Consider the following 16,925-nt stretch of genomic DNA (forward strand, 5'->3'; position numbering starts at 1 on the left):
ATTTTTGAGTTTTGCTTTTACTTACCCTGTGCCTCATGCACCTAGGGTCCAGGTCAAAAACACAAAATAGTTTTGTGTGTTTCTGCTGTGTCTTTCTATCTTTTTGGTCTAAACATCCGCTTCCAATTTTCAGAATGCTCACCCTAATGTTATAGTATTTTTATTTTTCTGCCTTCTAATTTCAAAACGCTCACTTTGTACCAGAAACATGAAGTGAACTGAAAGCCGATGTTACATGAAGTTTGGGTGTTTCTGAGAACTAATGCATGAATCATTGAATCCACCGCAGTCGTGTATGTCTATCTGACTGGACAAAGATTGAAACAAGGTGGAGTCGCTCAGCCTTAAAAAAAAAAAATCGATGGTTCAATGTGCACCATTGATAATAAACATCTGTTATCAGAATAAAAAAAAACACTGGAGTTTTGAAACTGTACTTTACAAACTGCCTTATTATATATATAATAAACACATTGTTAACTCTGAATATTTGAAGAGAAATCTAGTCGGTTAGCTTTTTTGGACTCATAAAATTGTTTTACCAAAAATTTACACAGGTGCACAACTAGTTACATTCAGCCAACATCTGACCCTAATTTATATTTATTTTGTTTTCATTTAAACTATAATGGTCAGCCTTTACTGTGATATGGGAAAGAACCTGCAGTGTACTTGTTCAGAAACATATGGTAGCAATTACATTCCATTTCCTACAAGAGCGTCCAGACTTCCATTTTCATAAAATGTCATGATCCTCAAATCCCCAATAGTTTTTAGAAGCATTACAAAATCGGAATACTAATTAAACAATAACATTAACAATTCAGGTATCTTTTTCACCTTTAATCCGCACCAGCTTCTTCCACGTTTAAATCATTTTTAAAATGCGGGCTCGGGTGGCAGTTTATCGACAAGTTTACTTTGAATAATATAAAAATCAAATATTTAAGTATATATAAAAAAAAAAATTGTCATTATTAATTGTATTTAGCTCACAACTGGCATCCTGGTGCTGACTTTAGGGGGCAACAAGACAAAACTGACAGGTCTGTCAACATTTAAAATGCAAATAAAATATATAACCGCACTGTCAATCAACATCCCCTTCCAGAGATTCAAGAAAATAACTGGGTGGAATTAAAAACGCCTGCCTTTGCTGCCTGATGTCAAGCCATGCAGGCTCACCGAGCTTTTTCGTTTTTGGGAATCTGAGTGTGCTTACTCAGAATGATGTTGACAGCAAAATATATGTCCTTCCATAAAATGCCAAGATGGAAGAGAACAGAAATAATTTTTCGTCAAAAACAAAATGCTTGTACTTGAGGCCAAAATGTGTGTCTTAAGAAAAGGGAAAGCTGATGTTTACATACAAAACTGTTCTACTTCTATACAATGTTGAAAGTCTATATTTTAGGGATTATTTATACTGAGTGGATAAACTTATTGCTGGTGAGATTTATTTGGTGCCATGTGGCACTTGCTGATATTGCTCCTAATTCAAAACTCAGATGAAGGCATTTCATCATTATATCTTTGTGGCTTGAGTCTGTGAGAACTGGGTTATTCTCAAAGTGGCGCTTCTGAGTGACTTCTCAGCTGGCCGAATGGCTAAGAACCTCCTTGGAAGAGACTCTAGACAAAGAAAACACAGCTGTTAGAGCCTTTTTTTTAACTTTCTGTTACTGTTTCTGTCTTCTTGATGTGTAAGAGCAGGGCTGGTAAGAGAAGTGGCAGATTTTCCAAAGTCCAGCGATACATTATTGATGTCCGTGGAACGAGGTTATGGTAAACTATGTGTTTGGACTAATCCAAGGTGTTGAAAACCTGTGGCATTTTAGACAATTCTTTGAAAAAAATAGAGTTTGGCCCTGTTTGTCAAAAATCTGAAATGTGGAAAAACTTCTCTATTTTCAATATGAGGGACTTTTAGATTGCTCAATGCAGTCCAAGGTGGCTGTCTGGTCTTCACCACATTTTAGTCATTGTCATAAAAGTCAATAAGTCTTCAGGGAGCGAGTGGCTTCCATAGGGGTTTGGCAAAGTGTCTGTTTGAAGGAAAGAGATCACTGCATTCTGATGACTTCGTCCTGCATGTAGCAAAGGAAACACTCCTTGGCAGTGCAGTGATGTCTGATGTTCTGGTAGCTTTGTACCCTGTAGCCAGTAGTCTTTTTAACCCCCATCACAAAGCCAAAAAGCAATTTTTAACAAGCACTGGCAAAGCCATTAGGCCTAATGGCTATGTTAATGCCCTTTGTTAATCTGTGAGCATCTTCTGTACAGCATTCACACAAGTAAGAAAAATAAGATGCAATGACGCAGTTGATGGTGGTAACTTAAATTTTAGGCATGTGCGTGCATCATACCGCTTTAATTTAGAAAGCAAAAGGACCACCAGCAAAATTTCTTGCCTTTCTCTCCAAAAAAAAGTTACAATAAAAAGTAATATTTAAAAAATAGGATTGTGGAGGTGTTGGGGGGCAACAGTGAAGTGGGTGAAGGCGGGAAGCAATGGTGAGTGCACGGGGAGGGTTTAAGCAGCACTGAAGGGATAGCAACAAGGGGAACAGGGAGAAACAGACAAGTGAGAGACAGCAACATGGAGCGCAGGGGTGAGAAGCACATGGGTGAGAGAGAGCAACACGGAGCGCATGGCTGAGAAGCACATGGGTGAGAGAGCAACACGGAGCACATGGGTGAGAAGCACATGGGTGTGAGAGAGCAACACGGAGCGCAGGGGTGAGAGGCACATGGGTGAGAGAGCAACACGGAGCGCAGGGGTGAGAGGCACATGGGTGAGAGAGAGCAACACGGAGCGCAGGGGTGAGAAGTACACAAGTGAGACTATTGGAAAATATATGCACTCTCATGGACTGAATAAGCAGAGAGAAGAATATAGTTCAATAAAAGTGAGAAGTGGAAGGACCCAAGTAAAGAGGCTATGCTCCAGGGTAGGGACTAACACAAGATGAACAAGGCAAGCCAAATAAGAAGCAAGTAAATGAGAGTGAAGACATAGCCAAGCAAAGATAAGCAAGGAGTGAGCTTAAAGCCCACTGTTAGTTCTTGGTAAGCTGACAGAAGGAGGAGGGAACATCTGCACCAGGCCTCTGGTGTCATCACCAGCACCCGTAAAGTCCAAGGCCACAAGGAAAGGATGGGGGGTGGGATGGAAGAGTTCATGAAGGCCATCCACACAATCAATAACCATAAGGACGTGCAGCTCATGTTCCTTCTGACGCCATGTTTGGTTATTAGATGTCTGGCACAGAACAGTACAGACTCCCGGACCCCTGTGTGCAGCCCCTGGGGACCGCTACATGCCACAACTGAAGATGAAGCCGGCTGCATACATACATACACAGACCTACCACAAGAATGTCCAAGGCTGCACTGACCTTCAGGATAGAAAAGAGTGCAAAAGGCTCAGAGAGGCCCTTGCGATAGTACAAAATGCAGGCTGCCAAGGTTTTCCTGAGAGCAGTGTCCAAAATAAGCAGTTTTACACATTCTCATGCCACGGAGAAAGAGTTAATTGCAGGAATCATGGAAATAACCATTTTATAGTGCACTCTAATATATATGCATGTCATGAAAGGAAAACGAATGTTTTGATTCTTTCCGATGGTGATACTTCGCAATAAAGATGGGTCTATGTGGCCTCTTAGTGTGAAGTAACATGCATTGTATATGTTCACTTCTGGCAAGGAAACACATTAGAGTGGGAGGGGTGTTTTGGAAGCAGAGGCGGACATATGGTGTGTAGAATTATTTAGTAGTTTTTCTGACAGGAAGGCCCACTCATCAGGAAATCCCTGGCTGTTAAAAGCTGCTGACTAAGTGGAAGGGCAGGGGCTGCCGCATGTACGCCCCAGCCTGCGGTGTCCTCGCCTTGCCGGCTCCCTGGCACAGACCTCTCAGGGCCACACAAGCCAACAGACCCGATGCAGCCGGGCGAGTCCCAGTTTTTGAAGCTAAAAATGACTTTATGTTGTCTGCCTTCTGCTTTAAATTGCCTCTACTTCAATGGAAACCAATAGGAGAAATGCAATCTCCTGATTGTTTTTTTTTTAATCTCATAATTTCCTCTTTTAACGTGTTGGCATGTATGCAAACTATCTGAATGTCTTCCCAAACTATGGCAATAAAGTGTCATGGTGGCCAGTGCGGGGCTACCGCATAGAAAGATACCGGCTCTTTCCACTGCAGGAACAAGTACTCTACTCACATCTGGCCTTTCGGCGTAGTTGCTGTGAAGACACGGCTGCGCAAAAATGTTTCTTGGACTTTATTGGACACGCGCATGAATGAGGGCGGACGCGGGCAAACTCTCTTTAGAGCACCTCAGTGAGGAAAGGCTTGGGGGTGCAAGCACCCCGCATCGTGTGCCATTTCTTTAGGGGGCCCTGTGCTTTATTGCAGAAGATGGAAACAACCTTTCATGCGCCCGTACTGTCATCCTCGTTTGTGGATTGCGAACACGGGCCGACCCCTTAAGGAAACACATCACTTGCTGGTCCTGCCTTCTCTTGACTCACGGGTGACTGGGGTGTGGCAGCCTGAGAGCCAGATTTCCTCCTGGGTGGGGCTTTTGACCTTCTCACCAGAGGATGCCACAACTTCGCCTTCCTACCGCGGCCTTTCAACCAGTGCTTTAAATGGAAAAATATAAGTGCAGGTACTCTGTAATAGAGTACCTGCTTGTTTCTGAGAAGTGCCGGTACTCTTCAATTAAAAGTATTACGTTTTTCTTGAAATATGCCGGTACTCTCCCTCTCAAAATAAAAAAGTGCCGGTACTCAGTACCGGAGAGTACCGGCCCATTTAAAGCACTGCTTTCAACAAAATAAAAATGGTAAGCGATTTATTTTTCCAAAGTGCACCTCCTTGGCCTCCCATGCTTGACGTTAGCCCTCCACGCCCCTGCGTTCTGCAGAAAGTGGTGCCAGCATCGTGGGACGTGTCCAGCACCCCCTTTGCGGGCAGGCAGGTCTGCACCAACCCTGCCGTGCTCCAGGGGTGCCTGTCCGCTCCCACGTGACGCGGCACCAGAGGCTGCCGCTGTGCGCCTTCCTCGGGCTCCCCTCCCCCACGGCCAGCCTCCTTTCATTTAAAGTCTGTTTTTGTCTGCACGTGAGCTGCCGGGAAGGGGAGCGCAGGCTCGAGCCGGCGGAGGGCAGCTGCTGCCAGGGCTCTGTTGTGGTGCCCGGCGGAGTGAGGGTCGCGTCCTGGCGTGGCGCACCCTGGACCGCGGCCAGTGCCTCTCCCGGAGACCGTTAGCTGCCCGGGAGAAGGGATGTGGTAGCAGCCCGCGCACAGCCCAGGAGAGAGGAGGGGAAGGAAGAGCTGGGGCGGGATTCAAGCAATAGAAAAAAAAAGCAGAGCCCAGAGAGAGCCCGGCGGAGAGCCCGTGCACGGATGCTGGATGCGAGGCCGGCCCGCCGGCCCATGGAGCGCTGCTCCCTGCCCGCCCCCGCCGGATAACAGCGCCAGCCCGCCCCCCGCCCCGAGAGAAGGTACCGTCTGGGGCATTTTCATCTTGCAAGGGTCGGGGTGGTGGGGGAGTGAGCCGTTCTTCTGCAGCGCCGTGCAAGCTAGCGATGCGAAGCCCGTTGGTGATAAAGCACACAGGTTGTAAGGCCGGTCCTTTAACAGGCGCTGCGGTTTATGCTGTGTAACAGATCTGTTTAACCCTTGCAGGGGTGGAGAAAAGGCCGACGGCTTTCACATCTTTACAGCAGCAGGCTCACACTGCAGCATGTTCCCGTGTAGACATGACTCAGGAGCCGCCCTCCACCCCCCGTTTTAATGCAAAAAGCAGCTTCACACCCCCCCAACCTTAGCTCATCAAGATGCAATGCAGGGCCGCATGCACACCGTCTCACTCCTGGCTGTGTAATTGCTACTGTTATATATATTTGGGGCAAATAGAGTAAAACATTGTTGCTGTTTTTACCGCTGAATGTATGTTTTGCTCTGTATAGAATATCTGTATCCAGTGGGGCTAGTTATTAAGCAACGGAGCGCTTCACTGGAGTGTGTGTGTGTGTGGTGGGGGGGGGGGGGCACAGCAGGAGGGGTTACCCTGGTGATATGACCATTTGGATTGGAGTGACACTTACTGCATTTAGCTACAAACAGTGACCACTACAGTACACTGTGCCTGTCGCCCATCCAGATTCACGTTGGCAGGTGAGCTGAGGATGGCACATGCGTGTCCCTCTGGTCATGCAGGCGTGCACGTCATGTTATATATATACCGCACCCAGCAGTGTCTGCAGCCTCCATAGGGGCAACTGTGTATAACGCTGCATCCGCAACCTTACCAAATATTATACAAAGGCATGTGTTGTTTAGCTTGAGAACAGTGAACGCTTATTAAGAATTTTGCAGCCACAGTCTAGCTCATGGGTGGGGGTGCATGAAAGAGGGGTACCTTCTCCAGGTGTGTATGTACACAACTATCTACTGGTGCACAGGCTACCAGAACCCCAGGCCGCACATGTGTGAGCCTGGGCCATTGCAGTATGTCTTGAGCTTCTGATTTCAAGACAAATCCACGCTGTTGCTTCCCACTGGCCTGTTGATGCTTTTTACGCACAGTTGTTCTAGGAGTGCTGTTTGTGCTTTAGCCTGGTCCTGTTCCCATTTATAAGATCTGCTCCCCGAAAAGGTCTGCTTTCAGGCGTCAGTTCTGCCATAAGTATGGCCCCGTTTGAGTTGTAAGAGGGGCGTCATGGTGTCGTTTGCATAGGGCCCGGCGACGGCGTTATTTGAGCAACCTACAGATCCAGGAGATGGGCTAACCTTAAGTTCTTGTTAAACATATAATCAATAAGGTCAGTGTTTTACACAAATGAGGATACTAATAAACTGTGCTTCTAGGCGCATACAACATCGAACATCACAATGCACTTTCTGATGATTTGAATTCAAGTGTTTCTTTTTGCGTCATGTTTGAGGCAGCAGTGGGCATTCTCAAACACAGTGCAACATGTGGGTAACATCTGTCTTTGCAGTGAGTTTGTGACTCTGAGAGTATAGTGTGGTGTCTGCCCTATGCTCTGTGAAAAAACCTAGCAGTATTGGTAGTACTAAATCCAATGGGCTTCAGGCCAGTCATGGAAGGATGCACTCGAAGATGAATGCCCTGCTTGCTGTCAGTGAGATCCCTCGCTACGTCACACATAATTTCAGTCCCACGGGCAGGTAAGAGCTACTGGAAGTGGCATTATTTGCACGTCTTGCCTAATTAATGGAGAACAAATAGCGTGCGTGGTAACAGGGTCTGGCTGGTGACTTGGATGATATAAAACCACACGGTGGGAATGAAAAAGAAAAACTAAAGAGAAACCATTATATTTCAGATAACATTTAATAAATACCGTGTTACTGTTCTGCAATTGAATGGCCTTGTAGCACATTGTGTAGACTTTGGCATGTGTTGTGATACTTGCAGCAAAACTTCTCTACTATTGGATTTCATTCTGACCCGCATTGGTGTGGGTGTGTAGTTTGAGAATGTGGGCTATCCCCACAGATGTGTTTTGTGAAGAGGGTAGGTCTGCCACCTTCCAGCCTAATCTGTATGACTGTCGGTCATGCAGAAAATTGACTGTTCATCTTTTTCACAGTATGAGGTTATGTCATGAGGTCTTTTTTCTGGATTATGCCACATAAGCAGACTTCTCGTCAAATGGCTATGTGTCTGGTGTCCTTCTCTGCAAATCTCCTACAGTTGCTTGTCAGAGTGTTTCTATTGCAATGTGTATCTTCTGTTCCTCTTCTGAGGTGTGTTGCACCTGATGTAGGTTCTAAGGGAAACATTACAACATTGGTTCTTAGTTCACTGTCTCTTTATAGTTGAAACTGGACCACCTCCCATGTTCTGGGGTCTTAAGTCACTTTATTGATGCTTCCTGGCCAAGTGTTGCTCACTTGTGAGCGTTCCTCTGCCTCTGTGTGACCTGTGTGTTTCCCCATCTACTTCCCCACCAGAGTCATCTCTGAAGTTCCATTTACCCAAGTCCCTGGTTCCCTGACCCTTCGAGAGCCCTTGTCCTAGCGGGTCTATGTCCCAGGCTCCCTAGGAGAAACAGATAGATGTAGACAGACAGAACAGACGAGAGGATAGACAGTCAGACACACACACTCTGGTCCAGAGCAAGGCCTAACTCTGCTGTCTGTAACTAATGAAGTATATCTCTGCTGTCTGTGAATTGTGAGGGATAGCACTGCTGTCGTCAATGAGCAAGATATCAGTAATCTGGGCAAGGGATTGGTCTGCATGTGGCAAGTGATTGATAGCTGTCCTGAGTGTGTCCAGTGAGAGGTGGTTCTGATGGTGGGAGATGGCTCTGCTATCAGCTCTCTGTACAATAACAGTCAGCCTAGCAAGTGAATGATCTACCAAAGGTGAGGGAAAGCTCTGCTGTCCCTGGCAAGTAAGAGATAACTGTACTGACTGTCAAGTAAGCCATAGTTCTTTCATCTGTGACTGGTGCAGATAGTTCTGATCTCCACGACAGGTGAGACATGTCTGCATTTGGCAATGAACAGACCAACTGAGAAAAGATGATTCTGCATTTAACCTATTGTAGCTGTATGTAGATGGTGATAGGCTGTTTCTTCCTGGTAACGATGTGTTCTCAGAACTCTGCCAGGAGAACTGCAGGGACTGGTGACCCTTGGATCGTCAACTATTTCATGACTTATGTCAGCGTGAACTAGAATACGGTGGCCAATATGGGAGGTTGAGTAAAATCTGTACTAGTGCTTCAGTGTGGGTCTTAGATAACAGCTCAAGCACCACACCAATAGTGAGCTTTTGTCTATGATATGCTCACTATGGGAAGCCTGCAAAAGTCTGTAAAAGTAAAGCAGAACCCTCATGGCTCGAATCCCTAGATAACATCAATTTGCTGGCTTGCTTAAATGGCTTTACCCACAATTTAGGCCCTAACTTAGGGTAACAACGAGAATCTGTGAACCACATAGCACTGCAACGTGCATGTTTCTCTCATCATTCACACATCTGTTAAGGTGAAGGGCAACAGAGGAGAAGACCCAAGTTATGTTAGGAGGAAACACAATGAAAGTGCTCTATGACTCATTACAAAAAAGAGCTGAAAAACGTACTCTTTCATCAGCATCTCCAACTTTAATAACTGCGCCGCTCTGGCCTGAAGCGGATATTGTGGTCAAAAATATTATAATCACCACTCAATATGCCTGCTGGCTTCCATACTCAATTCACCTTGAGCGACTGGTCTTTTCAGTATATATTTTTTACGGTTCTATTTTATCATTCACTGTACTCATACCACTATTATTGTTTTGTATTATTTTTCAGTTTACTATTTTATTATATATTTTATTAAGTATTGCAATGTTTGTCAAAGGATTGCACAAACGGTTGCGGTGTTGGGGACTCTTCCACGCGTTGTACAACTACTAATAAGTAAATGAATGAATTCTCTTCTGGAGTCGTCTTGCACCTTTCCGGCACTTGCCCCCACGGATGCTCTTAGCTAGACGCCTGGATGGACCTGCAGCTGTTCTGGAGATGTCTTTCTATTGTCATTTTATCAGCTTTCTCTCCCAGGGCAGAAGCGAGGGTGCTTGCTGATCCAGAGTTTCTCTATTTTCAGTGCTATAGAAATAAGAATTGATGTGGAGGAAGAAAACCTCGATTTTGCACTCGCCTAGTAACCTGATCTTACTTATCAGTGTGCTGTTGAAAGCTACAATGATGGCACTTCTTTGATGCAGCCATTTAATTCTGCTTATTTTTAAATGGTTTAATGGAATTAGACCTCGTCAGCGAGGCTCAGTTATCTGAAGCCGTGGCCTCACTTCCCTGTGAAGTAATAGGGGACAGTTTGCAGTGCCTTTCTCAACAAGGAGATAGGAAAAAGTACATTTCACCACACACACTTTGACACTATTGATGATTGGGCCCTTCTCTAAACAAAATGATTATCGCCTCGATGCTGCATTCAGTTAACGAATAGCGATTATTAACAGGCACAGAAAGCCAAAAGCACAGTATCTTTAAAGGATGCGGGTGCGGTTGGTTAAATCACAGGAGTTGTGCAGCACTCCATGCAGAAAGCAGCACCTGAAAGAGGAGCCTCCATGGGTAAGTCTGTGGTTCATAGAAGGATTGCTTGGAGATGCCTGCTGGAATGCAAATTAGTGAGCATCAAAAGGAGTACATGGTCCAGGGCAGGAAATAAATAAACAAGTAAGGACTCACAGACCGTGGAGCTTAATTATGAGGCGTAGAAACACTTGAACCATATTGTTTGCTTCCTCATCTGACCAACCACTATGATCCTGAACAATTCATTGTCTCCTTGTACATTTTGTACTCGATGCTATGGATAAAGCTGTATACTTGGGACTGTTTTAGTTTTGGTGTCTTAGGTTCATTAGGGGAGAGCAATTGCATTGAATTAAAGGCGTGGGGTATGTAAAGGAACTTACGGGATGTTTCACAAACATCTGTATGCAGCAAAGGGTCCATCATACCACAGAACATGTTTGTTAAGGACTGTGATTTCCCAGAGAAGAGGTCGGTCTCCCAACACCATTCAGGCATCATCAGTTACAGTTTCATATATTGTGGTTGATGCTGGTTTACTGAAACTAGGAATAACCAGAAAGGTGGGTGTAGGGACGTCAGATCAACAGCCCCTCGACCTAAGAATGGAAACTGTCATCTTCTGGGATGCTTCACCACTGCCCAAAATTACCCTAACGTCCCAACACCACGTTGGAATGATAGCTCTACTTCTTGATCTCACTACAGTGATTTCTAGATGTCACTGTGGAAGCACCTCAATAGAAATGCATTTCTAAGGTTCCTGCAGAACTGTTACTTGAATATTTCTCAGTCACAAAATTTCATATATACAGGGAGTGCAGAATTATTAGGCAAGTTGTATTTTTGAGGATTAATTTTATTATTGAACAACAACCATGTTCTCAATGAACCCAAAAAACTCATTAATATCAAAGCTGAATATTTTTGGAAGTAGTTTTTAGTTTGTTTTTAGTTTTAGCTATGTTAGGGGGATATCTGTGTGTGCAGGTGACTATTACTGTGCATAATTATTAGGCAACTTAACAAAAAAAAAATATATACCCATTTCAATTATTTATTATTACCAGTGAAACCAATATAACATCTCAACATTCACAAATATACATTTCTGACATTCAAAAACAAAACAAAAACAAATCAGTGACCAATATAGCCACCTTTCTTTGCAAGGACACTCAAAAGCCTGCCATCCATGGATTCTGTCAGTGTTTTGATCTGTTCACCATCAACAATGCGTGCAGCAGCAACCACAGCCTCCCAGACACTGTTCAGAGAGGTGTACTGTTTTCCCTCCTTGTAAATCTCACATTTGATGATGGACCACAGGTTCTCAATGGGGTTCAGATCAGGTGAACAAGGAGGCCATGTCATTAGATTTCCTTCTTTTATACCCTTTCTTGCCAGCCACGCTGTGGAGTACTTGGACGCGTGTGATGAAGCATTGCCCTGCATGAAAATCATGTTTTTCTTGAAGGATGCAGACTTCTTCCTGTACCACTGCTTGAAGAAGGTGTCTTCCAGGAACTGGCAGTAGGACTGGGAGTTGAGCTTGACTCCATCCTCAACCCGAAAAGGCCCCACAAGCTCATCTTTGATGATACCAGCCCAAACCAGTACTCCACCTCCACCTTGCTGGCGTCTGAGTCGGACTGGAGCTCTCTGCCCTTTACCAATCCAGCCACGGGCCCATCCATCTGGCCCATCAAGACTCACTCTCATTTCATCAGTCCATAAAACCTTAGAAAAATCAGTCTTGAGATATTTCTTGACCCAGTCTTGACGTTTCAGCTTGTGTGTCTTGTTCAGTGGTGGTCGTCTTTCAGCCTTTCTTACCTTGGCCATGTCTCTGAGTATTGCACACCTTGTGCTTTTGGGCACTCCAGTGATGTTGCAGCTCTGAAATATGGCCAAACTGGTGGCAAGTGGCATCGTGGCAGCTGCACGCTTGACTTTTCTCAGTTCATGGGCAGTTATTTTGCGCCTTGGTTTTTCCACACGCTTCTTGCGACCCTGTTGACTATTTTGAATGAAACGCTTGATTGTTCGATGATCACGCTTCAGAAGCTTTGCAATTTTAAGAGTGCTGCATCCCTCTGCAAGATATCTCACTATTTTTGACTTTTCTGAGCCTGTCAAGTCCTTCTTTTGACCCATTTTGCCAAAGGAAAGGAAGTTGCCTAATAATTATGCACACCTGATATAGGGTGTTGATGTCATTAGACCACACCCCTTCTCATTACAGAGATGCACATCACCTAATATGCTTAATTGGTAGTAGGCTTTCGAGCCTATACAGCTTGGAGTAAGACAACATGCATAAAGAGGATGATGTGGTCAAAATACTCATTTGCCTAATAATTCTGCACTCCCTGTATAGGAATTATGAACATTAATCTAGAATCATAACTTATTCCATTTTTACGTTACTATGTTCCATACATGTTTTTCAGTGCAGGGATTCTTTAAATAACGAACCTACAAAATTCTTGCAAACCTCTGTTCTTATCACTCAAGAGTAAACTTTCAGGAACTTGACATCAGTCCTTTCAATGTTGTAGGTTGCTTACAAGCCTTTAACAATTTGTGTAACTCTATAACTCGATTTTATGAGGACTTTGTGTTTACTGTGTTTGAATCTAGCTCTACTCACTCACAAGATCAAGGATATTACTTACCTCTTGTACTGTCTTACCACCTTACTATAACTAAGAATCTCTCAACTGCTGTGGTTTCTAAGGTTCATTAGTGGTAACTGACTGCCTTTAAGTGCTGGTGACAGCATTTCCCGATGCTCCTCTCAGGGGTACCATCTTGCTATTTGTCTCCAGCGGGGTTTGGCTTCCTCATAGAGTCCCAAGAAACAAGATGGCCGCTACATGAAATTTCCAAATCTCAGGAGATGTGTTCAAACTCTCGCAGAGATGCACACTTGAATAAATGAACAAAGGACACAATAAGAAAACAAGGAGAAACTTACTTTACAATGCACATGCGTATATGAAACTAGCAATTAATTGTTGGGTTGTCTGGGTTATACCTAGATATTTTTAATAATCACCCCATTATAGATATTAACTAGGAAGGCAAGTATTGGGCACTGTCTAAACTCTGTGCCATGTAGTGGATGCCTTGACTAACAATTGTTGTTCTTGTTACAAGGACACACAAAACTAAGGGGTAATGTGGCTGGCCGGAACTGAAGTGTATTAGTGATTTCTGGTAATATTGATCAAAGCATGGAACACTTATCTTCAGATCTATGTTTAATCCGTGCGCCTGGTGCAGTTATTACTGTGAATTAGGTAGCCTTCTCAAAACTTTTTTCCTGATCACCTGCAATGCCACACATTCACAAGCACAAAGTACAAAATTATTGCTAGATGTCTGAAAATTTATGTTTTTCATCCTTTAAGTACGTCAGTAAATATTAGAAGAATAGCTGCAATAGTTTTGTTTTTTTCATAACAAAGACTTATTTACTTTGTTAAAAGAATTGCATTATTTTCTGTTGATTTGGTCACTGTTTTGTGTAAGTATAAAAATACCCATAGGAGACAATACCTCAGTACTGTGCATGACTTTCCCTTACCTACTGTCATCACAGATCACAATTTAAGACTCGGCTCCTTCATTTGTATGGGCTGAGTAGGCACAGAATAGCTACTCAGCATTCTGTAGCTGCGTGGCCTACCAAAATACAGCTCAAAATGGACTATATTTCCATTAGGTAAACCTGGATGTACAAAAAAGTGAGCTCCAGTTTGATCATTTTACCAGTGGTTGCCGTCTATCCTGTGTGGAAGATACCCTCCGCTGTATAATCAATGGAGGGAGCAACCATTGGAGAGAGGACGTGGCATAATGGCCAGAGTTGTCGACTTAGGAGCTGGGTAACCAGTTTGGAGTATCAGCATTGGTTCAATATCCGATGTGATGTGATTCTGGGCAAGTCACGTTATCTTGCTTGCCTTAAAACTGAATGTGCTCCTGTGTAATTTAACTAGTGATCATGTAAGGTGCCCCAATAACTTTGGGTCGTGTTCGCCCTATATAAAACTGCAGAAACACAAAACAGTTGCAGCAGTAGCTTTGATGCTCTCCTATAATCTGCTGCTTTATAAACTGTGTCCTCCTCCCTGCCCTCTATGATGTCTGCAGGTAACTCTGCCTCGCACAGAGTAGTCACAATAGGCCCAATGGCCAGCCTTTGTCTCCCTTGTATATTGTTGCACCGTGTGCACATGACCACAACAATGCTCGCTAACAACAAACTGGACACATGGTGCTATCATGGGCTTTTGTTTCCAAACATCCATTTTAATCTTAAGAATGCTAATGAATTGTTATTTGTTCTGCACGTACACTTCGTATTGTTAAACTCTTCTTCAGGGGGATTGCTAAAGTGAGTTGTGCAGCTGCGTCTGTTGTTTTCCCTGTTACCACCCAACAGGGGCAGCATTGGACAGCTGTGGTGGTGGAGTCACGGAGCTGGGGTATGGGCCCCCTCTGCCCACCCACTGGAGACGCCACTGGACTGTTACCACTTAAATGTATTCAACAAAGAGAATGGGTGGAGAAATGCACTCCTGAATATGGCACAACTAGAAATAAAGGGCCAGAGATACCACAGCGATTGACCATTCCTTCTATAATCATGACAGCGTTTTGGATCGGGTAGTGGTTATTGGGAACATAAGGATTTGATGCACTTTTCTGGTTTCTCAGAATGACTTTCCGGATACAACATTTAATAAAAGAACCTAGGCAATCAAGTACAGAATAAAACAATAGGAGTAAGGGGAGAACAAATGAAGCAGCGTAAGAGACATTTCCTAGTCCATATTCACAGTGCAGAGGGTGGTAGTAGAAACAGTATAAGCCCTTCCGCTGATCAGAATGAGAGGAGCTACGGTGCATATAGATGCCCTTGCCTACCTAGGTAATGGAAACCGCGGGGTGACCCCACTGAGGTGTTCAGGAAAGTAATTTGTGGTAGGTGGGCACCATGTATTAAGCATGTCACTGCAAGATGCCGAATTCTCTGAAAAAGTATCAGGGGTGTGGAATTTATTAAAATATCTACTTGTCCAGTGGACAGGTTGCTTCTCAAATCTACTTGTCCTGTAAAAAGATCTACTTGTCCCTTTGGTGCCATGTAGTGTGGCGACAAATTATGGCAGCAATCTCATTATGTAAGTGCTCTGATAATAGCCTCTCTGATTATGCCAGGGCTACTACCATAGTAGGGCTTGAATAATTGCAGTTTCAATCCCTACTGTAGCAATTTCCTTATTTTGCCACCTTTCTGCAGATCTACATACTGGGGCTGGAGGAAGCAGTAAGCAATAGTTCTAGGGCTGGAATGCCTTTGAGTCTGCAAACCTACTAACCTGCATGTTTTAAAGATTTTTACCAGCTTCTCTCTAATATTTTCCCATAATAAGAAAGGTTGGACATTTACTCCTGACAATGGCAGAATTAGAACTTCTTCCAGGGTTGGGAAGAAAGTGGCTGGAGGGAAAATGAACTTGCAAATGCTCAATAGATTTTTACATGAGCAAATCTACACATCGTATTTACCCATGCTAAAATACAGTTCACAAATATTTTATAGGGGTATGACATATACCATGGGTGCACTTTTGTGACTTTCTTTAAGAATTTGGGGCCACATGTAGGTAGGTTCAGATTTGCGACCTGCAAATTGCGAGTCGCAAATCCGAATGTAGGATGGTGTCCCTGACACCATCTGTGATTCGCAAGGGCTTCGCAAATGCCCATCTCATGAATAATCATGAGGTGGGTCGCAATTTGCGACCCCCTCGCGAATGGCGGCCCTCACAGGGATGGTGGCCTGCTGCAGACAGCAGACCACCATGTCTGTGACTGCTTTTCAATAAAGCAGTTTTTTTTTTTTGTATTGAAGCCCGTTTTCCTCAAAGGAAAACGATATGCATAACAAAAATGAAAAATGACAAATGAAACGTTTTTGTTTCATTTTTTCAGAGCAGGCAGTGGTCCACAGGACCACTGCCTGCTCTGCAAAAATGTTTACAGTGACATTCACAATGGGGAAGGGGTCCCATGGGGATCCCTTCCCTTTTGCGAAAGTGTTAGCACCCATTTGAAATGGGTGCAAACTGCGATTGGTTTGCGCCCGCGGTCACAAAACAATCCTACATTGCACTGCGAGTCGCAATTAGGAAGGGAACACCCCTTACTAATTGCGAATCGCAAACCCGTTTTGCGATTCTGTAACCAGGTTACCGAATCGCAAAACTGGGTTTGTGCATCGCAATGTGCTTTTTGCATGTCGTAAACAGCGAAAGTCGCTGTTTGCGACATGCAAAAAGCTACCTACATGTGGGTCTTGGTCCCTAATTAGGTCTGGTGTTAACAAAGACATTTTGTTTTTATTAAACTTCTATTTCTGTCTCTTTCGGCCGGCTTTACTGTGAGTGATCACATTCTGCTCTTCCACAAGGAGCATATTGCCACACAAAGTAGTTTTGTTCAGTGTCAGGAACTACAGTGGCAATCAGTGACGTAACGAAACTGGAGGGTGCCCCTTTGTAAAGAACATGGAGGAGCCCCCTCTCCAGACTCACTCAGGGCAGGTGCTGTGCTGAAGGGGCCCCCTGGAGGGCGGCTGCGGGGCCTTTGTTATGCCGCTGGTGTGCTTTTAGAGTTCAAAACTTTTTTTGGGGGGGGGGGGTTGCCAGTGTTTGTTACAATGTTGAGGGCCTGGTAGCTCCCACAACAATAAAGTGTTACCAAAGCCATGTCAAAACAAGACACGCATTGATGAAACTAAAAG

The 16,925-nt window shown here is 44.2% G+C and overlaps 1 protein-coding gene across 13 annotated transcripts in view; it reads left to right on the forward strand.

Annotated features, from left to right (window-relative positions):
* Nucleotides 1–16,925, forward strand: part of FRMD4A (FERM domain containing 4A) — a 676,100-nt gene that overhangs the window by 353,409 nt on the left and 305,766 nt on the right. Inside the window, exon 1 of one of the 13 annotated variants that reach the window (XM_069228741.1) lies at nt 5,102–5,516. The exons of 10 other annotated variants lie outside the window; for them this stretch is intronic. The gene's annotated coding sequence lies outside the window, so the exon portion shown is untranslated. Of the gene's footprint in view, nt 1–5,101; nt 5,517–16,925 lie in introns of those variants that run through there. 2 more of the 13 variants (XM_069228746.1, XM_069228747.1) reach the window with 2 other exon arrangements.

This window comes from Pleurodeles waltl, chromosome 4_1 (assembly GCF_031143425.1).
Source record: "Pleurodeles waltl isolate 20211129_DDA chromosome 4_1, aPleWal1.hap1.20221129, whole genome shotgun sequence".
Classification (NCBI taxonomy): Eukaryota; Metazoa; Chordata; class Amphibia; order Caudata; family Salamandridae; genus Pleurodeles; species Pleurodeles waltl.